Here is a 27,100-nt window from a genome sequence, read left to right on the forward strand (position 1 = left end):
GACAAGCCCTAAGTCTGTCCATACCCCTATCGTTCCTGTACACCTCACAGAGCACAATACCCTAACTCTAGCCCTGGCCACTTTACCTGAGCCGACACCATCAGCTTCAATGTCTGTCATGCCGTACCGTAAACATGAAGCTCAATCTGGCCATCGCCCTAACATCAGAGTCAGATGCTAACTCTAAATATAACTCTATGTTACTGTAAATCTTACTGACCACCTAACCCTAACCCTAGGACCGAGCCCTGGACTAGATTCTTTGCCTTCAACATTGATGCCAACTAGGAGACACATCTTTACCCTGAGCCTCAATCGCACCATCGCACTCACATCAGAATTGAACAAAAATTCTCTCCATAAACGTATCATATGCATAGACATTCCCTTAGAGGAAACCCTAACCCTAGCCCAGGCCCCTTTAACTGAATTGCCACCATCAGCATTGACGTCTGTCATTCCTCCCCATAAAACTGAAGCTCATTCTGCCCATTGCCCTCACATCAGAGTCAGATCAGAACTCTAACTTTCACTCAATCAGCCCCATACACCTTAACTTACAACTAACGCCAGCCCTAGCCCTTTCGTCAGGATCTCACACTTCACCTTAAGCATAATGTCATCCACACCTCACCTTAAAACTTAAACTCAATCTTCCACTCGCACTCACATCGTAGACGGATCCGAATCTAACTGTAACCCTATCTCACCCATACTCCGTATCAAACATCTCAACCTAACCCTAGACCCGATCCATGGACCAGATATTTCGCCTTCACCATTGATATCAACTATGACTCCCTCAACCCTGTGACTCGACCTCACACTCGCCCTGACATCAAAATTTCACCCTAATTATATCCATAACCATATCTTCTGCACAGACTTTACCTTACAGAAAACCCTACAACTAACCAAGGTCCCTTAACCTGGACACTCAGCATCAGCATTGACGTCACCTATGTCACACCATGATGATCAAGATCAATCTGGCCATCGCCCTCACATCAGAGTAGGATTCAAAATTGAGCCATATCCACGTAAACCCCATACCCTTTTACGATTACATAACACTAACCCAAGCGCGGACCTGTGGCCTGAAACTCCAAAATCACCATGGATACCACAATTGCCTCACTGTAATCCTGGAACTGAATCTCACATTCGCCCTAACGTAAGAGAAGGACCCTTTGTCTAAATGTAACAGTACCCTCTCTCTACAACTAACGAAAAACCTAACCCTAAGCCTAGCCCTGGCCAGTGGTCCTGACAGCTCACCTGGAACATTGACGTCACCCATGCCTCACCATAACCCTGTTCCAACATCTTGCACTCCCCGTCACATCAGACCAAGAACCTAACTCTTTCCGTAATGCTAATGTCTCTGGAAACCAGAGAGAACAAAAAATTTTAACCCTAGCACTGAATCCTGGGCCTATCCACAAAACGTTAACATCAACAACTCCAAGGGCCCTCCTCAACACTGAAACGCAATTTCAGAGTCGCACTCACATCAGAGCTGGACCCTAACCCTAATCCTTAACTTATCCTTTCTGAAGAACCGAATGACCCACGAATCTCAACCCTAGCCATGACTCTTTACCTGTCCTTTCAACGTAACCACTGGCATCAGGCATGCTTCACCGTAATCCTGAACCACAATCTCGAACTTGCCCTCACATCAGAGACCAGCCCTAAGACTGTCCTTCACCCTATCCTTCCTGTACACCTCACAGAACACAATACCCTATCTCTAACCCTGGCCACTTTACCTAAACGTTGCCATCAGCTTCAACGTCTGTCGTGCCGCAAAGTAAACCTGAAGCTCAGTCTGGCCATCTCCCTCACATCAGTGTCAGATGCGAACTCTAAATGCAACTCTATGTTCCTGTAAATCTTACTGAACACCTAAGCCTAACCCTAGACACGAGCCCTGGACTAGATACTCTGGCTTCAACATTGCTGCCGACTAGGAGGCACATCTTCACACTGAGCCTGAAAATTACCCTCGCACTCAAATCAGAATTAAACCCAAATTCTCTCCGTAACCGTATCATATGCATAGGCTTTCCCTCACAGGAAAACCTAACCCTAGCCCAGGCCCCTTTAACTGACCCCACACCATCAGCATTGGCGTCTGTCATTCCTCCCCATAAAACTAAAGCTCATTCTGGCCATTGCCCTCACATCAGAGTCGGGTCGGAACCCTGTCACTCAATCAGCCCCATACACCTTAACTTACAACTAATTCCAGCCCTAGCCCTGGCGTCAGTATCCGACACTTCAGCTTTAGCATTAGTGTCAACCAAACATCACCTTAAAATGAAAATCAATCTTAGACTCGCCCTCACATCAGAGATGGATCCGAATCTAACGGTAACCCTATATCACCCATACTCCTTATCAAACACCTCAAACTAACCCTAGACCCGATCCATGGACCAGAGATTTCGCCTTCACCATTGATATCACCTATGACTCCCTCAACCCTGTGACTCGACCTCACACTCGCCCTGACATCAAAATTACACCCTAATTATGTTCATAACCATATCTTCTGCATAGACTTTACCTTACTGAATACCCGACCCCTAAACAAGATCCCTTAAGCTGGATCCTCAGCGTCAGCATTGATGTCACCAATGCCACACCATGATGATCAAGATCAATCTGTCCTTCGCCCTCACATCAGAGTAGGATCCAAAATCGAGCCGTATCCACGTAAACCCCATACCCTTTAACGATTACATAACCCTAACCCTATTGCGGACCTGTTTCCTGAAACTCCACCATCACCTTGGATATCACCCTTGCCTCACTGTAATCCTGGAAACATAATGGCATAGTCTCCCTAACGTAAGAGAAGGAACCTATGTCTAAACGAAACAATACCATTCCTCTACAGTTTCCCCAAAACCTAACCCTAGCCCTAGCCCTGGCCCGAGGTCCTGACACCTCACCTTGACCACTGACGTCACCCATGCCTCACCATAACCCTGATCCACCATCTTGCACTCCCCGTCATATCAGACCCAGAACCTAAATCTTTCCATAATGCTAATGTATCCGGAAACCAGAGAGAACACAAAATTTTTACCCTAGCACTGAGTCCTGGGCCTATACTCACAACGACACCATTGACATCACCCAGGGACCTCCTCAACACTGAACCGCAATTTCACACTCGCACTCACATCAGAGCTTTACCCTACCCTTAATCCTAAAATTATCCTTTCTGTAGAACAGAACGACCCACTAATCCAAACCCTAGCCATGACTCTTGGACCTGTCCATTAACCGTAAACATTGGCATGACCCAACATTCACCGTAATCCTGAACCTCAATCTCGCACTTGCCCTCGCATCAGAGACAAGCCCTAAGTCTGTCCATACCCCTATCGTTCCTGTACACCTCACAGAGCACAATACCCTAACTCTAGCCCTGGCCACTTTACCTGAGCCGACACCATCAGCTTCAATGTCTGTCATGCCGTACCGTAAACATGAAGCTCAATCTGGCCATCGCCCTAACATCAGAGTCAGATGCTAACTCTAAATATAACTATGTTACTGTAAATCTTACTGACCACCTAACCCTAACCCTAGGACCGAGCCCTGGACTAGATTCTTTGCCTTCAACATTGATGCCAACTAGGAGACACATCTTTACCCTGAGCCTCAATCGCACCATCGCACTCACATCAGAATTGAACAAAAATTCTCTCCATAAACGTATCATATGCATAGACATTCCCTTAGAGGAAACCCTAACCCTAGCCCAGGCCCCATTAACTGAATTGCCACCATCAGCATTGACGTCTGTCATTCCTCCCCATAAAACTGAAGCTCATTCTGCCCATTGCCCTCACATCAGAGTCAGATCAGAACTCTAACTTTCACTCAATCAGCCCCATACACCTTAACTTACAACTAACGCCAGCCCTAGCCCTTTCGTCAGGATCTCACACTTCACCTTAAGCATAATGTCATCCACACCTCACCTTAAAACTTAAACTCAATCTTCCACTCGCACTCACATCGTAGACGGATCCGAATCTAACTGTAACCCTATCTCACCCATACTCCGTATCAAACATCTCAACCTAACCCTAGACCCGATCCATGGACCAGATATTTCGCCTTCACCATTGATATCAACTATGACTCCCTCAACCCTGTGACTCGACCTCACACTCGCCCTGACATCAAAATTTCACCCTAATTATATCCATAACCATATCTTCTGCACAGACTTTACCTTACAGAAAACCCTACAACTAACCAAGGTCCCTTAACCTGGACACTCAGCATCAGCATTGACGTCACCTATGTCACACCATGATGATCAAGATCAATCTGGCCATCGCCCTCACATCAGAGTAGGATTCAAAATTGAGCCATATCCACGTAAACCCCATACCCTTTTACGATTACATAACACTAACCCAAGCGCGGACCTGTGGCCTGAAACTCCAAAATCACCATGGATACCACAATTGCCTCACTGTAATCCTGGAACTGAATCTCACATTCGCCCTAACGTAAGAGAAGGACCCTTTGTCTAAATGTAACAGTACCCTCTCTCTACAACTAACGAAAAACCTAACCCTAAGCCTAGCCCTGGCCAGTGGTCCTGACAGCTCACCTGGAACATTGACGTCACCCATGCCTCACCATAACCCTGTTCCAACATCTTGCACTCCCCGTCACATCAGACCAAGAACCTAACTCTTTCCGTAATGCTAATGTCTCTGGAAACCAGAGAGAACAAAAAATTTTAACCCTAGCACTGAATCCTGGGCCTATCCACAAAACGTTAACATCAACAACTCCAAGGGCCCTCCTCAACACTGAAACGCAATTTCAGAGTCGCACTCACATCAGAGCTGGACCCTAACCCTAATCCTTAACTTATCCTTTCTGAAGAACCGAATGACCCACGAATCTCAACCCTAGCCATGACTCTTTACCTGTCCTTTCAACGTAACCACTGGCATCAGGCATGCTTCACCGTAATCCTGAACCACAATCTCGAACTTGCCCTCACATCAGAGACCAGCCCTAAGACTGTCCTTCACCCTATCCTTCCTGTACACCTCACAGAACACAATACCCTATCTCTAACCCTGGCCACTTTACCTAAACGTTGCCATCAGCTTCAACGTCTGTCGTGCCGCAAAGTAAACCTGAAGCTCAGTCTGGCCATCTCCCTCACATCAGTGTCAGATGCGAACTCTAAATGCAACTCTATGTTCCTGTAAATCTTACTGAACACCTAAGCCTAACCCTAGACACGAGCCCTGGACTATATACTCTGGCTTCAACATTGCTGCCGACTAGGACGCACATCTTCACACTGAGCCTGAAACTTACCCTCGCACTCAAATCAGAATTAAACCCAAATTCTCTCCGTAACCGTATCATATGCATAGGCTTTCCCTCACAGGAAAACCTAACCCTAGCCCAGGCCCCTTTAACTGACCCCACACCATCAGCATTGGCGTCTGTCATGCCTCCCCATAAAACTAAAGCTCATTCTGGCCATTGCCCTCACATCAGAGTCGGGTCGGAACCCTGTCACTCAATCAGCCCCATACACCTTAACTTACAACTAATTCCAGCCCTAGCCCTGGCGTCAGTATCCGACACTTCAGCTTTAGCATTAGTGTCAACCAAACATCACCTTAAAATGAAAATCAATCTTAGACACGCCCTCACATCAGAGATGGATCCGAATCTAACGGTAACCCTATATCACCCATACTCCTTATCAAACACCTCAAACTAACCCTAGACCCGATCCATGGACCAGAGATTTCGCCTTCACCATTGATATCACCTATGACTCCCTCAACCCTGTGACTCGACCTCACACTCGCCCTGACATCAAAATTACACCCTAATTATGTCCATAACCATATCTTCTGCATAGACTTTACCTTACTGAATACCCTACCCCTAAACAAGATCCCTTAAGCTGGATCCTCAGCGTCAGCATTGATGTCACCAATGCCACACCATGATGATCAAGATCAATCTGTCCTTCGCCCTCACATCAGAGTAGGATCCAAAATCGAGCCATATCCACGTAAACCCCATACCCTTTAACGATTACATAACCCTAACCCTAGTGCGGACCTGTTTCCTGAAACTCCACCATCACCTTAGATATCACCCTTGCCTCACTGTAATCCTGGAACCATAATCGCATAGTCTCCCTAACGTAAGAGAAGGAACCTATGTCTAAACGAAACAATACCATTCCTCTACAGCTTCCCCAAAACCTAACCCTAACCCTAGCCCTGGCCCGAGGTCCTGACACCTCACCTTGACCACTGACGTCACCCATGCCTCACCATAACCCTGATCCACCATCTTGCACTCCCCGTCATATCAGACCCAGAACCTAAATCTTTCCATAATGCTAATGTATCCGGAAACCAGAGAGAACACAAAATTTTAACCATAGCACTGATTCCTGGGCCTATATTCACAACGACAACATTGACATCACCCAGGGACCTCCTCAACACTGAACCGCAATTTCACACTCGCACTCACATCAGAGCTTTACCCTACCCTTAATCCTAAAATTATCCTTTCTGTAGAAGAGAAGGACCCACTAATCCAAACCCTAGCCATGACTCTTGGACCTGTCCATTAACCGTAAACATTGGCATGACCCAACATTCACCGTAATCCTGAACCTCAATCTCGCACTTGCCCTCACATCAGAGACAAGCCCTAAGTCTGTCCATACCCCTATCGTTCCTGTACACCTCACAGAGCACAATACCCTAACTCTAGCCCTGGCCACTTTACCTGAGCCGACACCATCAGCTTCAATGTCTGTCATGCCGTACCGTAAACATGAAGCTCAATCTGGCCATCGCCCTAACATCAGAGTCAGATGCTAACTCTAAATATAACTCTATGTTACTGTAAATCTTACTGACCACCTAACCCTAACCCTAGGACCGAGCCCTGGACTAGATTCTTTGCCTTCAACATTGATGCCAACTAGGAAACACATCTTTACCCTGAGCCTCAATCGCACCATCGCACTCACATCAGAATTGAACAAAAATTCTCTCCATAAACGTATCATATGCATAGACATTCCCTTAGAGGAAACCCTAACCCTAGCCCAGGCCCCTTTAACTGAATTGCCACCATCAGCATTGACGTCTGTCATTCCTCCCCATAAAACTGAAGCTCATTCTGCCCATTGCCCTCACATCAGAGTCAGATCAGAACTCTAACTTTCACTCAATCAGCCCCATACACCTTAACTTACAACTAACGCCAGCCCTAGCCCTTTCGTCAGGATCTCACACTTCACCTTAAGCATAATGTCATCCACACCTCACCTTAAAACTTAAACTCAATCTTCCACTCGCACTCACATCGTAGACGGATCCGAATCTAACTGTAACCCTATCTCACCCATACTCCGTATCAAACATCTCAACCTAACCCTAGACCCGATCCATGGACCAGATATTTCGCCTTCACCATTGATATCAACTATGACTCCCTCAACCCTGTGACTCGACCTCACACTCGCCCTGACATCAAAATTTCACCCTAATTATATCCATAACCATATCTTCTGCACAGACTTTACCTTACAGAAAACCCTACAACTAACCAAGGTCCCTTAACCTGGACACTCAGCATCAGCATTGACGTCACCTATGTCACACCATGATGATCAAGATCAATCTGGCCATCGCCCTCACATCAGAGTAGGATTCAAAATTGAGCCATATCCACGTAAACCCCATACCCTTTTACGATTACATAACACTAACCCAAGCGCGGACCTGTGGCCTGAAACTCCAAAATCACCATGGATACCACAATTGCCTCACTGTAATCCTGGAACTGAATCTCACATTCGCCCTAACGTAAGAGAAGGACCCTTTGTCTAAATGTAACAGTACCCTCTCTCTACAACTAACGAAAAACCTAACCCTAAGCCTAGCCCTGGCCAGTGGTCCTGACAGCTCACCTGGAACATTGACGTCACCCATGCCTCACCATAACCCTGTTCCAACATCTTGCACTCCCCGTCACATCAGACCAAGAACCTAACTCTTTCCGTAATGCTAATGTCTCTGGAAACCAGAGAGAACAAAAAATTTTAACCCTAGCACTGAATCCTGGGCCTATCCACAAAACGTTAACATCAACAACTCCAAGGGCCCTCCTCAACACTGAAACGCAATTTCAGAGTCGCACTCACATCAGAGCTGGACCCTAACCCTAATCCTTAACTTATCCTTTCTGAAGAACCGAATGACCCACGAATCTCAACCCTAGCCATGACTCTTTACCTGTCCTTTCAACGTAACCACTGGCATCAGGCATGCTTCACCGTAATCCTGAACCACAATCTCGAACTTGCCCTCACATCAGAGACCAGCCCTAAGACTGTCCTTCACCCTATCCTTCCTGTACACCTCACAGAACACAATACCCTATCTCTAACCCTGGCCACTTTACCTAAACGTTGCCATCAGCTTCAACGTCTGTCGTGCCGCAAAGTAAACCTGAAGCTCAGTCTGGCCATCTCCCTCACATCAGTGTCAGATGCGAACTCTAAATGCAACTCTATGTTCCTGTAAATCTTACTGAACACCTAAGCCTAACCCTAGACACGAGCCCTGGACTAGATACTCTGGCTTCAACATTGCTGCCGACTAGGAGGCACATCTTCACACTGAGCCTGAAAATTACCCTCGCACTCAAATCAGAATTAAACCCAAATTCTCTCCGTAACCGTATCATATGCATAGGCTTTCCCTCACAGGAAAACCTAACCCTAGCCCAGGCCCCTTTAACTGACCCCACACCATCAGCATTGGCGTCTGTCATTCCTCCCCATAAAACTAAAGCTCATTCTGGCCATTGCCCTCACATCAGAGTCGGGTCGGAACCCTGTCACTCAATCAGCCCCATACACCTTAACTTACAACTAATTCCAGCCCTAGCCCTGGCGTCAGTATCCGACACTTCAGCTTTAGCATTAGTGTCAACCAAACATCACCTTAAAATGAAAATCAATCTTAGACTCGCCCTCACATCAGAGATGGATCCGAATCTAACGGTAACCCTATATCACCCATACTCCTTATCAAACACCTCAAACTAACCCTAGACCCGATCCATGGACCAGAGATTTCGCCTTCACCATTGATATCACCTATGACTCCCTCAACCCTGTGACTCGACCTCACACTCGCCCTGACATCAAAATTACACCCTAATTATGTTCATAACCATATCTTCTGCATAGACTTTACCTTACTGAATACCCGACCCCTAAACAAGATCCCTTAAGCTGGATCCTCAGCGTCAGCATTGATGTCACCAATGCCACACCATGATGATCAAGATCAATCTGTCCTTCGCCCTCACATCAGAGTAGGATCCAAAATCGAGCCGTATCCACGTAAACCCCATACCCTTTAACGATTACATAACCCTAACCCTATTGCGGACCTGTTTCCTGAAACTCCACCATCACCTTGGATATCACCCTTGCCTCACTGTAATCCTGGAAACATAATGGCATAGTCTCCCTAACGTAAGAGAAGGAACCTATGTCTAAACGAAACAATACCATTCCTCTACAGTTTCCCCAAAACCTAACCCTAGCCCTAGCCCTGGCCCGAGGTCCTGACACCTCACCTTGACCACTGACGTCACCCATGCCTCACCATAACCCTGATCCACCATCTTGCACTCCCCGTCATATCAGACCCAGAACCTAAATCTTTCCATAATGCTAATGTATCCGGAAACCAGAGAGAACACAAAATTTTTACCCTAGCACTGAGTCCTGGGCCTATACTCACAACGACACCATTGACATCACCCAGGGACCTCCTCAACACTGAACCGCAATTTCACACTCGCACTCACATCAGAGCTTTACCCTACCCTTAATCCTAAAATTATCCTTTCTGTAGAACAGAACGACCCACTAATCCAAACCCTAGCCATGACTCTTGGACCTGTCCATTAACCGTAAACATTGGCATGACCCAACATTCACCGTAATCCTGAACCTCAATCTCGCACTTGCCCTCGCATCAGAGACAAGCCCTAAGTCTGTCCATACCCCTATCGTTCCTGTACACCTCACAGAGCACAATACCCTAACTCTAGCCCTGGCCACTTTACCTGAGCCGACACCATCAGCTTCAATGTCTGTCATGCCGTACCGTAAACATGAAGCTCAATCTGGCCATCGCCCTAACATCAGAGTCAGATGCTAACTCTAAATATAACTATGTTACTGTAAATCTTACTGACCACCTAACCCTAACCCTAGGACCGAGCCCTGGACTAGATTCTTTGCCTTCAACATTGATGCCAACTAGGAGACACATCTTTACCCTGAGCCTCAATCGCACCATCGCACTCACATCAGAATTGAACAAAAATTCTCTCCATAAACGTATCATATGCATAGACATTCCCTTAGAGGAAACCCTAACCCTAGCCCAGGCCCCATTAACTGAATTGCCACCATCAGCATTGACGTCTGTCATTCCTCCCCATAAAACTGAAGCTCATTCTGCCCATTGCCCTCACATCAGAGTCAGATCAGAACTCTAACTTTCACTCAATCAGCCCCATACACCTTAACTTACAACTAACGCCAGCCCTAGCCCTTTCGTCAGGATCTCACACTTCACCTTAAGCATAATGTCATCCACACCTCACCTTAAAACTTAAACTCAATCTTCCACTCGCACTCACATCGTAGACGGATCCGAATCTAACTGTAACCCTATCTCACCCATACTCCGTATCAAACATCTCAACCTAACCCTAGACCCGATCCATGGACCAGATATTTCGCCTTCACCATTGATATCAACTATGACTCCCTCAACCCTGTGACTCGACCTCACACTCGCCCTGACATCAAAATTTCACCCTAATTATATCCATAACCATATCTTCTGCACAGACTTTACCTTACAGAAAACCCTACAACTAACCAAGGTCCCTTAACCTGGACACTCAGCATCAGCATTGACGTCACCTATGTCACACCATGATGATCAAGATCAATCTGGCCATCGCCCTCACATCAGAGTAGGATTCAAAATTGAGCCATATCCACGTAAACCCCATACCCTTTTACGATTACATAACACTAACCCAAGCGCGGACCTGTGGCCTGAAACTCCAAAATCACCATGGATACCACAATTGCCTCACTGTAATCCTGGAACTGAATCTCACATTCGCCCTAACGTAAGAGAAGGACCCTTTGTCTAAATGTAACAGTACCCTCTCTCTACAACTAACGAAAAACCTAACCCTAAGCCTAGCCCTGGCCAGTGGTCCTGACAGCTCACCTGGAACATTGACGTCACCCATGCCTCACCATAACCCTGTTCCAACATCTTGCACTCCCCGTCACATCAGACCAAGAACCTAACTCTTTCCGTAATGCTAATGTCTCTGGAAACCAGAGAGAACAAAAAATTTTAACCCTAGCACTGAATCCTGGGCCTATCCACAAAACGTTAACATCAACAACTCCAAGGGCCCTCCTCAACACTGAAACGCAATTTCAGAGTCGCACTCACATCAGAGCTGGACCCTAACCCTAATCCTTAACTTATCCTTTCTGAAGAACCGAATGACCCACGAATCTCAACCCTAGCCATGACTCTTTACCTGTCCTTTCAACGTAACCACTGGCATCAGGCATGCTTCACCGTAATCCTGAACCACAATCTCGAACTTGCCCTCACATCAGAGACCAGCCCTAAGACTGTCCTTCACCCTATCCTTCCTGTACACCTCACAGAACACAATACCCTATCTCTAACCCTGGCCACTTTACCTAAACGTTGCCATCAGCTTCAACGTCTGTCGTGCCGCAAAGTAAACCTGAAGCTCAGTCTGGCCATCTCCCTCACATCAGTGTCAGATGCGAACTCTAAATGCAACTCTATGTTCCTGTAAATCTTACTGAACACCTAAGCCTAACCCTAGACACGAGCCCTGGACTAGATACTCTGGCTTCAACATTGCTGCCGAATAGGAGGCACATCTTCACACTGAGCCTGAAACTTACCCTCGCACTCAAATCAGAATTAAACCCAAATTCTCTCCGTAACCGTATCATATGCATAGGCTTTCCCTCACAGGAAAACCTAACCCTAGCCCAGGCCCCTTTAACTGACCCCACACCATCAGCATTGGCGTCTGTCATTCCTCCCCATAAAACTAAAGCTCATTCTGGCCATTGCCCTCACATCAGAGTCGGGTCGGAACCCTGTCTCTCAATCAGCCCCATACACCTTAACTTACAACTAATTCCAGCCCTAGCCCTGGCGTCAGTATCCGACACTTCAGCTTTAGCATTAGTGTCAACCAAACATCACCTTAAAATGAAAATCAATCTTAGACTCGCCCTCACATCAGAGATGGATCCGAATCTAACGGTAACCCTATATCACCCATACTCCTTATCAAACACCTCAAACTAACCCTAGACCCGATCCATGGACCAGAGATTTCGCCTTCACCATTGATATCACCTATGACTCCCTCAACCCTGTGACTCGACCTCACACTCGCCCTGACATCAAAATTACACCCTAATTATGTCCATAACCATATCTTCTGCATAGACTTTACCTTACTGAATACCCTACCCCTAAACAAGATCCCTTAAGCTGGATCCTCAGCGTCAGCATTGATGTCACCAATGCCACACCATGATGATCAAGATCAATCTGTCCTTCGCCCTCACATCAGAGTAGGATCCAAAATCGAGCCGTATCCACGTAAACCCCATACCCTTTAACGATTACATAACCCTAACCCTAGTGCGGACCTGTTCCCTGAAACTCCACCATCACCTTGTATATCACCCTTGCCTCACTGTAATCCTGGAAACATAATGGCATAGTCTCCCTAACGTAAGAGATTGAACCTATGTCTAAACGAAACAATACCATTCCTCTACAGTTTCCCCAAAACCTAACCCTAGCCCTAGCCCTGGCCCGAGGTCCTGACACCTCACCTTGACCACTGACGTCACCCATGCCTCACCATAACCCTGATCCACCATCTTGCACTCCCCGTCATATCAGACCCAGAACCTAAATCTTTCCATAATGCTAATGTATCCGGAAACCAGAGAGAACACAAAATTTTAACCATAGCACTGAGTCCTGGGCCTATACTCACAACTACACCATTGACATCACCCAGGGAACTCCTCAACACTGAACCGCAATTTCACACTCGCACTCACATCAGAGCTTTACCCTACCCTTAATCCTAAAATTATCCTTTCTGTAGAACAGAACGACCCACTAATCCAAACCCTAGCCATGACTCTTGGACCTGTCCATTAACCGTAAACATTGGCATGACCCAACATTCACCGTAATCCTGAACCTCAATCTCGCACTTGCCCTCACATCAGAGACAAGCCCTAAGTCTGTCCATACCCCTATCGTTCCTGTACACCTCACAGAGCACAATACCCTAACTCTAGCCCTGGCCACTTTACCTGAGCCGACACCATCACCTTCAATGTCTGTCATGCCGTACCGTAAACATGAAGCTCAATCTGGCCATCGCCCTAACATCAGAGTCAGATGCTAACTCTAAATATAACTCTATGTTACTGTAAATCTTACTGACCACCTAACCCTAACCCTAGGACCAAGCCCTGGACTAGATTCTTTGCCTTCAACATTGATGCCAACTAGGAGACACATCTTTACCCTGAGCCTCAATCGCACCATCGCACTCACATCAGAATTGAACAAAAATTCTCTCCATAAACGTATCATATGCATAGACATTCCCTTAGAGGAAACCCTAACCCTAGCCCAGGCCCCTTTAACTGAATTGCCACCATCAGCATTGACGTCTGTCATTCCTCCCCATAAAACTGAAGCTCATTCTGCCCATTGCCCTCACATCAGAGTCAGATCAGAACTCTAACTTTCACTCAATCAGCCCCATACACCTTAACTTACAACTAACGCCAGCCCTAGCCCTTTCGTCAGGATCTCACACTTCACCTTAAGCATTAATGTCATCCACACCTCACCTTAAAACTTAAACTCAATCTTCCACTCGCACTCACATCGTAGACGGATCCGAATCTAACTGTAACCCTATCTCACCCATACTCCGTATCAAACATCTCAACCTAACCCTAGACCCGATCCATGGACCAGATATTTCGCCTTCACCATTGATATCAACTATGACTCCCTCAACCCTGTGACTCGACCTCACACTCGCCCTGACATCAAAATTTCACCCTAATTATATCCATAACCATATCTTCTGCACAGACTTTACCTTACAGAAAACCCTACAACTAACCAAGGTCCCTTAACCTGGACACTCAGCATCAGCATTGACGTCACCTATGTCACACCATGATGATCAAGATCAATCTGGCCATCGCCCTCACATCAGAGTAGGATTCAAAATTGAGCCATATCCACGTAAACCCCATACCCTTTTACGATTACATAACACTAACCCAAGCGCGGACCTGTGGCCTGAAACTCCAAAATCACCATGGATACCACAATTGCCTCACTGTAATCCTGGAACTGAATCTCACATTCGCCCTAACGTAAGAGAAGGACCCTTTGTCTAAATGTAACAGTACCCTCTCTCTACAACTAACGAAAAACCTAACCCTAAGCCTAGCCCTGGCCAGTGGTCCTGACAGCTCACCTGGAACATTGACGTCACCCATGCCTCACCATAACCCTGTTCCAACATCTTGCACTCCCCGTCACATCAGACCAAGAACCTAACTCTTTCCGTAATGCTAATGTCTCTGGAAACCAGAGAGAACAAAAAATTTTAACCCTAGCACTGAATCCTGGGCCTATCCACAAAACGTTAACATCAACAACTCCAAGGGCCCTCCTCAACACTGAAACGCAATTTCAGAGTCGCACTCACATCAGAGCTGGACCCTAACCCTAATCCTTAACTTATCCTTTCTGAAGAACCGAATGACCCACGAATCTCAACCCTAGCCATGACTCTTTACCTGTCCTTTCAACGTAACCACTGGCATCAGGCATGCTTCACCGTAATCCTGAACCACAATCTCGAACTTGCCCTCACATCAGAGACCAGCCCTAAGACTGTCCTTCACCCTATCCTTCCTGTACACCTCACAGAACACAATACCCTATCTCTAACCCTGGCCACTTTACCTAAACGTTGCCATCAGCTTCAACGTCTGTCGTGCCGCAAAGTAAACCTGAAGCTCAGTCTGGCCATCTCCCTCACATCAGTGTCAGATGCGAACTCTAAAGGCAACTCTATGTTCCTGTAAATCTTACTGAACACCTAAGCCTAACCCTAGACACGAGCCCTGGACTATATACTCTGGCTTCAACATTGCTGCCGACTAGGACGCACATCTTCACACTGAGCCTGAAACTTACCCTCGCACTCAAATCAGAATTAAACCCAAATTCTCTCCGTAACCGTATCATATGCATAGGCTTTCCCTCACAGGAAAACCTAACCCTAGCCCAGGCCCCTTTAACTGACCCCACACCATCAGCATTGGCGTCTGTCATTCCTCCCCATAAAACTAAAGCTCATTCTGGCCATTGCCCTCACATCAGAGTTGGGTCGGAACCCTGTCACTCAATCAGCCCCATACACCTTAACTTACAACTAATTCCAGCCCTAGCCCTGGCGTCAGTATCCGACACTTCAGCTTTAGCATTAGTGTCAACCAAACATCACCTTAAAATGAAAATCAATCTTAGACACGCCCTCACATCAGAGATGGATCCGAATCTAACGGTAACCCTATATCACCCATACTCCTTATCAAACACCTCAAACTAACCCTAGACCCGATCCATGGACCAGAGATTTCGCCTTCACCATTGATATCACCTATGACTCCCTCAACCCTGTGACTCGACCTCACACTCGCCCTGACATCAAAATTACACCCTAATTATGTCCATAACCATATCTTCTGCATAGACTTTACCTTACTGAATACCCTACCCCTAAACAAGATCCCTTAAGCTGGATCCTCAGCGTCAGCATTGATGTCACCAATGCCACACCATGATGATCAAGATCAATCTGTCCTTCGCCCTCACATCAGAGTAGGATCCAAAATCGAGCCGTATCCACGTAAACCCCATACCCTTTAACGATTACATAACCCTAACCCTAGTGCGGACCTGTTTCCTGAAACTCCACCATCACCTTAGATATCACCCTTGCCTCACTGTAATCCTGGAACCATAATCGCATAGTCTCCCTAACGTAAGAGAAGGAACCTATGTCTAAACGAAACAATACCATTCCTCTACAGCTTCCCCAAAACCTAACCCTAACCCTAGCCCTGGCCCGAGGTCCTGACACCTCACCTTGACCACTGACGTCACCCATGCCTCACCATAACCCTGATCCACCATCTTGCACTCCCCGTCATATCAGACCCAGAACCTAAATCTTTCCATAATGCTAATGTATCCGGAAACCAGAGAGAACACAAAATTTTAACCATAGCACTGAGTCCTGGGCCTATTCTCACAACTACACCATTGACATCACCCAGGGAACTCCTCAACACTGAACCGCAATTTCACACTCGCACTCACATCAGAGCTTTACCCTACCCTTAATCCTAAAATTATCCTTTCTGTAGAACAGAACGACCCACTAATCCAAACCCTAGCCATGACTCTTGGACCTGTCCATTAACCGTAAACATTGGCATGACCCAACATTCACCGTAATCCTGAACCTCAATCTCGCACTTGCCCTCACATCAGAGACAAGCCCTAAGTCTGTCCATACCCCTATCGTTCCTGTACACCTCACAGAGCACAATACCCTAACTCTAGCCCTGGCCACTTTACCTGAGCCGACACCATCACCTTCAATGTCTGTCATGCCGTACCGTAAACATGAAGCTCAATCTGGCCATCGCCCTAACATCAGAGTCAGATGCTAACTCTAAATATAACTCTATGTTACTGTAAATCTTACTGACCACCTAACCCTAACCCTAGGACCAAGCCCTGGACTAGATTCTTTGCCTTCAACATTGATGCCAACTAGGAGACACATCTTTACCCTGAGCCTCAATCGCACCATCGCACTCACATCAGAATTGAACAAAAATTCTCTCCATAAACGTATCATATGCATAGACATTCCCTTAGAGGAAACCCTAACCCTAGCCCAGGCCCCTTTAACTGAATTGCCACCATCAGCATTGACGTCTGTCATTCCTCCCCATAAAACTGAAGCTCATTCTGCCCATTGCCCTCACATCAGAGTCAGATCAGAACTCTAACTTTCACTCAATCAGCCCCATACACCTTAACTTACAACTAACGCCAGCCCTAGCCCTTTCGTCAGGATCTCACACTTCACCTTAAGCATTAATGTCATCCACACCTCACCTTAAAACTTAAACTCAATCTTCCACTCGCACTCACATCGTAGACGGATCCGAATCTAACTGTAACCCTATCTCACCCATACTCCGTATCAAACATCTCAACCTAACCCTAGACCCGATCCATGGACCAGATATTTCGCCTTCACCATTGATATCAACTATGACTCCCTCAACCCTGTGACTCGACCTCACACTCGCCCTGACATCAAAATTTCACCCTAATTATATCCATAACCATATCTTCTGCACAGACTTTACCTTACAGAAAACCCTACAACTAACCAAGGTCCCTTAACCTGGACACTCAGCATCAGCATTGACGTCACCTATGTCACACCATGATGATCAAGATCAATCTGGCCATCGCCCTCACATCAGAGTAGGATTCAAAATTGAGCCATATCCACGTAAACCCCATACCCTTTTACGATTACATAACACTAACCCAAGCGCGGACCTGTGGCCTGAAACTCCAAAATCACCATGGATACCACAATTGCCTCACTGTAATCCTGGAACTGAATCTCACATTCGCCCTAACGTAAGAGAAGGACCCTTTGTCTAAATGTAACAGTACCCTCTCTCTACAACTAATGAAAAACCTAACCCTAAGCCTAGCCCTGGCCAGTGGTCCTGACAGCTCACCTGGAACATTGACGTCACCCATGCCTCACCATAACCCTGTTCCAACATCTTGCACTCCCCGTCACATCAGACCAAGAACCTAACTCTTTCCGTAATGCTAATGTCTCTGGAAACCAGAGAGAACAAAAAATTTTAACCCTAGCACTGAATCCTGGGCCTATCCACAAAACGTTAACATCAACAACTCCAAGGGCCCTCCTCAACACTGAAACGCAATTTCAGAGTCGCACTCACATCAGAGCTGGACCCTAACCCTAATCCTTAACTTATCCTTTCTGAAGAACCGAATGACCCACGAATCTCAAACCTAGCCATGACTCTTTACCTGTCCTTTCAACGTAACCACTGGCATCAGGCATGCTTCACCGTAATCCTGAACCACAATCTCGAACTTGCCCTCACATCAGAGAACAGCCCTAAGACTGTCCTTCACCCTATCCTTCCTGTACACCTCACAGAACACAATACCCTATCTCTAACCCTGGCCACTTTACCTAAACGTTGCCATCAGCTTCAACGTCTGTCGTGCCGCAAAGTAAACCTGAAGCTCAGTCTGGCCATCTCCCTCACATCAGTGTCAGATGCGAACTCTAAATGCAACTCTATGTTCCTGTAAATCTTACTGAACACCTAAGCCTAACCCTAGACACGAGCCCTGGACTATATACTCTGGCTTCAACATTGCTGCCGACTAGGACGCACATCTTCACACTGAGCCTGAAACTTACCCTCGCACTCAAATCAGAAATAAACCCAAATTCTCTCCGTAACCGTATCATATGCATAGGCTTTCCCTCACAGGAAAACCTAACCCTAGCCCAGGCCCCTTTAACTGACCCCACACCATCAGCATTGGCGTCTGTCATTCCTCCCCATAAAACTAAAGCTCATTCTGGCCATTGCCCTCACATCAGAGTTGGGTCGGAACCCTGTCACTCAATCAGCCCCATACACCTTAACTTACAACTAATTCCAGCCCTAGCCCTGGCGTCAGTATCCGACACTTCAGCTTTAGCATTAGTGTCAACCAAACATCACCTTAAAATGAAAATCAATCTTAGACACGCCCTCACATCAGAGATGGATCCGAATCTAACGGTAACCCTATATCACCCATACTCCTTATCAAACACCTCAAACTAACCCTAGACCCGATCCATGGACCAGAGATTTCGCCTTCACCATTGATATCACCTATGACTCCCTCAACCCTGTGACTCGACCTCACACTCGCCCTGACATCAAAATTACACCCTAATTATGTCCATAACCATATCTTCTGCATAGACTTTACCTTACTGAATACCCTACCCCTAAACAAGATCCCTTAAGCTGGATCCTCAGCGTCAGCATTGATGTCACCAATGCCACACCATGATGATCAAGATCAATCTGTCCTTCGCCCTCACATCAGAGTAGGATCCAAAATCGAGCCGTATCCACGTAAACCCCATACCCTTTAACGATTACATAACCCTAACCCTAGTGCGGACCTGTTTCCTGAAACTCCACCATCACCTTAGATATCACCCTTGCCTCACTGTAATCCTGGAACCATAATCGCATAGTCTCCCTAACGTAAGAGAAGGAACCTATGTCTAAACGAAACAATACCATTCCTCTACAGCTTCCCCAAAACCTAACCCTAACCCTAGCCCTGGCCCGAGGTCCTGACACCTCACCTTGACCACTGACGTCACCCATGCCTCACCATAACCCTGATCCACCATCTTGCACTCCCCGTCATATCAGACCCAGAACCTAAATCTTTCCATAATGCTAATGTATCCGGAAACCAGAGAGAACACAAAATTTTAACCATAGCACTGATTCCTGGGCCTATACTCACAACGACAACATTGACATCACCCAGGGACCTCCTCAACACTGAACCGCAATTTCACACTCGCACTCACATCAGAGCTTTACCCTACCCTTAATCCTAAAATTATCCTTTCTGTAGAAGAGAAGGACCCACTAATCCAAACCCTAGCCATGACTCTTGGACCTGTCCATTAACCGTAAACATTGGCATGACCCAACATTCACCGTAATCCTGAACCTCAATCTCGCACTTGCCCTCACATCAGAGACAAGCCCTAAGTCTGTCCATACCCCTATCGTTCCTGTACACCTCACAGAGCACAATACCCTAACTCTAGCCCTGGCCACTTTACCTGAGCCGACACCATCAGCTTCAATGTCTGTCATGCCGTACCGTAAACATGAAGCTCAATCTGGCCATCGCCCTAACATCAGAGTCAGATGCTAACTCTAAATATAACTCTATGTTACTGTAAATCTTACTGACCACCTAACCCTAACCCTAGGACCGAGCCCTGGACTAGATTCTTTGCCTTCAACATTGATGCCAACTAGGAGACACATCTTTACCCTGAGCCTCAATCGCACCATCGCACTCACATCAGAATTGAACAAAAATTCTCTCCATAAACGTATCATATGCATAGACATTCCCTTAGAGGAAACCCTAACCCTAGCCCAGGCCCCTTTAACTGAATTGCCACCATCAGCATTGACGTCTGTCATTCCTCCCCATAAAACTGAAGCTCATTCTGCCCATTGCCCTCACATCAGAGTCAGATCAGAACTCTAACTTTCACTCAATCAGCCCCATACACCTTAACTTACAACTAACGCCAGCCCTAGCCCTTTCGTCAGGATCTCACACTTCACCTTAAGCATAATGTCATCCACACCTCACCTTAAAACTTAAACTCAATCTTCCACTCGCACTCACATAGTAGACGGATCCGAATCTAACTGTAACCCTATCTCACCCATACTCCGTATCAAACATCTCAACCTAACCCTAGACCCGATCCATGGACCAGATATTTCGCCTTCACCATTGATATCAACTATGACTCCCTCAACCCTGTGACTCGACCTCACACTCGCCCTGACATCAAAATTTCACCCTAATTATATCCATAACCATATCTTCTGCACAGACTTTACCTTACAGAAAACCCTACAACTAACCAAGGTCCCTTAACCTGGACACTCAGCATCAGCATTGACGTCACCTATGTCACACCATGATGATCAAGATCAATCTGGCCATCGCCCTCACATCAGAGTAGGATTCAAAATTGAGCCATATCCACGTAAACCCCATACCCTTTTACGATTACATAACACTAACCCAAGCGCGGACCTGTGGCCTGAAACTCCAAAATCACCATGGATACCACAATTGCCTCACTGTAATCCTGGAACTGAATCTCACATTCGCCCTAACGTAAGAGAAGGACCCTTTGTCTAAATGTAACAGTACCCTCTCTCTACAACTAACGAAAAACCTAACCCTAAGCCTAGCCCTGGCCAGTGGTCCTGACAGCTCACCTGGAACATTGACGTCACCCATGCCTCACCATAACCCTGTTCCAACATCTTGCACTCCCCGTCACATCAGACCAAGAACCTAACTCTTTCCGTAATGCTAATGTCTCTGGAAACCAGAGAGAACAAAAAATTTTAACCCTAGCACTGAATCCTGGGCCTATCCACAAAACGTTAACATCAACAACTCCAAGGGCCCTCCTCAACACTGAAACGCAATTTCAGAGTCGCACTCACATCAGAGCTGGACCCTAACCCTAATCCTTAACTTATCCTTTCTGAAGAACCGAATGACCCACGAATCTCAACCCTAGCCATGACTCTTTACCTGTCCTTTCAACGTAACCACTGGCATCAGGCATGCTTCACCGTAATCCTGAACCACAATCTCGAACTTGCCCTCACATCAGAGACCAGCCCTAGGACTGTCCTTCACCCTATCCTTCCTGTACACCTCACAGAACACAATACCCTATCTCTAACCCTGGCCACTTTACCTAAACGTTGCCATCAGCTTCAACGTCTGTCGTGCCGCAAAGTAAACCTGAAGCTCAGTCTGGCCATCTCCCTCACATCAGTGTCAGATGCGAACTCTAAATGCAACTCTATGTTCCTGTAAATCTTACTGAACACCTAAGCCTAACCCTAGACACGAGCCCTGGACTAGATACTCTGGCTTCAACATTGCTGCCGACTAGGAGGCACATCTTCACACTGAGCCTGAAAATTACCCTCGCACTCAAATCAGAATTAAACCCAAATTCTCTCCGTAACCGTATCATATGCATAGGCTTTCCCTCACAGGAAAACCTAACCCTAGCCCAGGCCCCTTTAACTGACCCCACACCATCAGCATTGGCGTCTGTCATTCCTCCCCATAAAACTAAAGCTCATTCTGGCCATTGCCCTCACATCAGAGTCGGGTCGGAACCCTGTCACTCAATCAGCCCCATACACCTTAACTTACAACTAATTCCAGCCCTAGCCCTGGCGTCAGTATCCGACACTTCAGCTTTAGCATTAGTGTCAACCAAACATCACCTTAAAATGAAAATCAATCTTAGACTCGCCCTCACATCAGAGATGGATCCGAATCTAACGGTAACCCTATATCACCCATTCTCCTTTTCAAACACCTCAAACTAACCCTAGACCCGATCCATGGACCAGAGATTTCGCCTTCACCATTGATATCACCTATGACTCCCTCAACCCTGTGACTCGACCTCACACTCGCCCTGACATCAAAATTACACCCTAATTATGTCCATAACCATATCTTCTGCATAGACTTTACCTTACTGAATACCCTACCCCTAAACAAGATCCCTTAAGCTGGATCCTCAGCGTCAGCATTGATGTCACCAATGCCACAACATGATGATCAAGATCAATCTGTCCTTCGCCCTCACATCAGAGTAGGATCCAAAATCGAGCCGTATCCACGTAAACCCCATACCCTTTAACGATTACATAACCCTAACCCTAGTGCGGACCTGTTTCCTGAAACTCCACCATCACCTTGGATATCACCCTTGCCTCACTGTAATCCTGGAACCATAATCGCACAGTCTCCCTAACGTAAGAGAAGGAACCTATGTCTAAACGAAACAATACCATTCCTCTACAGTTTCCCCAAAACCTAACCCTAACCCTAGCCCTGGCCCGAGGTCCTGACACCTCACCTTGACCACTGACGTCACCCATGCCTCACCATAACCCTGATCCACCATCTTGCACTCCCCGTCATATCAGACCCAGAACCTAAATCTTTCCATAATGCTAATGTATCCGGAAACCAGAGAGAACACAAAATTTTAACCATAGCACTGAGTCCTGGGCCTATACTCACAACGACACCATTGACATCACCCAGGGACCTCCTCAACACTGAACCGCAATTTCACACTCGCACTCACATCAGAGCTTTACCCTACCCTTAATCCTAAAATTATCCTTTCTGTAGAACAGAACGACCCACTAATCCAAACCCTAGCCATGACTCTTGGACCTGTCCATTAACCGTAAACATTGGCATGACCCACCATTCACCGTAATCCTGAATCTCAATATCGCACTTGCCCTCACATCAGAGACAAGCCCTAAGTCTGTCCATACCCCTATCGTTCCTGTACACCTCACAGAGCACAATACCCTAACTCTAGCCCTGGCCACTTTACCTGAGCCGACACCATCAGCTTCAATGTCTGTCATGCCGTACCATAAACATGAAGCTCAATCTGGCCATCGCCCTAACATCAGAGTCAGATGCTAACTCTAAATATAACTCTATGTTACTGTAAATCTTACTGACCACCTAACCCTAACCCTAGGACCGAGCCCTGGACTAGATTCTTTGCCTTCAACATTGATGCCAACTAGGAGACACATCTTTACCCTGAGCCTCAATCGCACCATCGCACTCACATCAGAATTGAACAAAAATTCTCTCCATAAACGTATCATATGCATAGACATTCCCTTAGAGGAAACCCTAACCCTAGCCCAGGCCCCTTTAACTGAATTGCCACCATCAGCATTGACGTCTGTCATTCCTCCCCATAAAACTGAAGCTCATTCTGCCCATTGCCCTCACATCAGAGTCAGATCAGAACTCTAACTTTCACTCAATCAGCCCCATACACCTTAACTTACAACTAACGCCAGCCCTAGCCCTTTCGTCAGGATCTCACACTTCACCTTAAGCATTAATGTCATCCACACCTCACCTTAAAACTTAAACTCAATCTTCCACTCGCACTCACATCGTAGACGGATCCGAATCTAACTGTAACCCTATCTCACCCATACTCCGTATCAAACATCTCAACCTAACCCTAGACCCGATCCATGGACCAGATATTTCGCCTTCACCATTGATATCAACTATGACTCCCTCAACCCTGTGACTCGACCTCACACTCGCCCTGACATCAAAATTTCACCCTAATTATATCCATAACCATATCTTCTGCACAGACTTTACCTTACAGAAAACCCTACAACTAACCAAGGTCCCTTAACCTGGACACTCAGCATCAGCATTGACGTCACCTATGTCACACCATGATGATCAAGATCAATCTGGCCATCGCCCTCACATCAGAGTAGGATTCAAAATTGAGCCATATCCACGTAAACCCCATACCCTTTTACGATTACATAACACTAACCCAAGCGCGGACCTGTGGCCTGAAACTCCAAAATCACCATGGATACCACAATTGCCTCACTGTAATCCTGGAACTGAATCTCACATTCGCCCTAACGTAAGAGAAGGACCCTTTGTCTAAATGTAACAGTACCCTCTCTCTACAACTAACGAAAAACCTAACCCTAAGCCTAGCCCTGGCCAGTGGTCCTGACAGCTCACCTGGAACATTGACGTCACCCATGCCTCACCATAACCCTGTTCCAACATCTTGCACTCCCCGTCACATCAGACCAAGAACCTAACTCTTTCCGTAATGCTAATGTCTCTGGAAACCAGAGAGAACAAAAAATTTTAACCCTAGCACTGAATCCTGGGCCTATCCACAAAACGTTAACATCAACAACTCCAAGGGCCCTCCTCAACACTGAAACGCAATTTCAGAGTCGCACTCACATCAGAGCTGGACCCTAACCCTAATCCTTAACTTATCCTTTCTGAAGAACCGAATGACCCACGAATCTCAAACCTAGCCATGACTCTTTACCTGTCCTTTCAACGTAACCACTGGCATCAGGCATGCTTCACCGTAATCCTGAACCACAATCTCGAACTTGCCCTCACATCAGAGAACAGCCCTAAGACTGTCCTTCACCCTATCCTTCCTGTACACCTCACAGAACACAATACCCTATCTCTAACCCTGGCCACTTTACCTAAACGTTGCCATCAGCTTCAACGTCTGTCGTGCCGCAAAGTAAACCTGAAGCTCAGTCTGGCCATCTCCCTCACATCAGTGTCAGATGCGAACTCTAAATGCAACTCTATGTTCCTGTAAATCTTACTGAACACCTAAGCCTAACCCTAGACACGAGCCCTGGACTATATACTCTGGCTTCAACATTGCTGCCGACTAGGACGCACATCTTCACACTGAGCCTGAAACTTACCCTCGCACTCAAATCAGAATTAAACCCAAATTCTCTCCGTAACCGTATCATATGCATAGGCTTTCCCTCACAGGAAAACCTAACCCTAGCCCAGGCCCCTTTAACTGACCCCACACCATCAGCATTGGCGTCTGTCATTCCTCCCCATAAAACTAAAGCTCATTCTGGCCATTGCCCTCACATCAGAGTTGGGTCGGAACCCTGTCACTCAATCAGCCCCATACACCTTAACTTACAACTAATTCCAGCCCTAGCCCTGGCGTCAGTATCCGACACTTCAGCTTTAGCATTAGTGTCAACCAAACATCACCTTAAAATGAAAATCAATCTTAGACACGCCCTCACATCAGAGATGGATCCGAATCTAACGGTAACCCTATATCACCCATACTCCTTATCAAACACCTCAAACTAACCCTAGACCCGATCCATGGACCAGAGATTTCGCCTTCACCATTGATATCACCTATGACTCCCTCAACCCTGTGACTCGACCTCACACTCGCCCTGACATCAAAATTACACCCTAATTATGTCCATAACCATATCTTCTGCATAGACTTTACCTTACTGAATACCCTACCCCTAAACAAGATCCCTTAAGCTGGATCCTCAGCGTCAGCATTGATGTCACCAATGCCACACCATGATGATCAAGATCAATCTGTCCTTCGCCCTCACATCAGAGTAGGATCCAAAATCGAGCCGTATCCACGTAAACCCCATACCCTTTAACGATTACATAACCCTAACCCTAGTGCGGACCTGTTTCCTGAAACTCCACCATCACCTTAGATATCACCCTTGCCTCACTGTAATCCTGGAACCATAATCGCATAGTCTCCCTAACGTAAGAGAAGGAACCTATGTCTAAACGAAACAATACCATTCCTCTACAGCTTCCCCAAAACCTAACCCTAACCCTAGCCCTGGCCCGAGGTCCTGACACCTCACCTTGACCACTGACGTCACCCATGCCTCACCATAACCCTGATCCACCATCTTGCACTCCCCGTCATATCAGACCCAGAACCTAAATCTTTCCATAATGCTAATGTATCCGGAAACCAGAGAGAACACAAAATTTTAACCATAGCACTGATTCCTGGGCCTATACTCACAACGACAACATTGACATCACCCAGGGACCTCCTCAACACTGAACCGCAATTTCACACTCGCACTCACATCAGAGCTTTACCCTACCCTTAATCCTAAAATTATCCTTTCTGTAGAAGAGAAGGACCCACTAATCCAAACCCTAGCCATGACTCTTGGACCTGTCCATTAACCGTAAACATTGGCATGACCCAACATTCACCGTAATCCTGAACCTCAATCTCGCACTTGCCCTCACATCAGAGACAAGCCCTAAGTCTGTCCATACCCCTATCGTTCCTGTACACCTCACAGAGCACAATACCCTAACTCTAGCCCTGGCCACTTTACCTGAGCCGACACCATCAGCTTCAATGTCTGTCATGCCGTACCGTAAACATGAAGCTCAATCTG

Source organism: Manis pentadactyla, chromosome 1 (genome assembly GCF_030020395.1).
Source record: "Manis pentadactyla isolate mManPen7 chromosome 1, mManPen7.hap1, whole genome shotgun sequence".
In the NCBI taxonomy this organism is placed as follows: Eukaryota; Metazoa; Chordata; class Mammalia; order Pholidota; family Manidae; genus Manis; species Manis pentadactyla.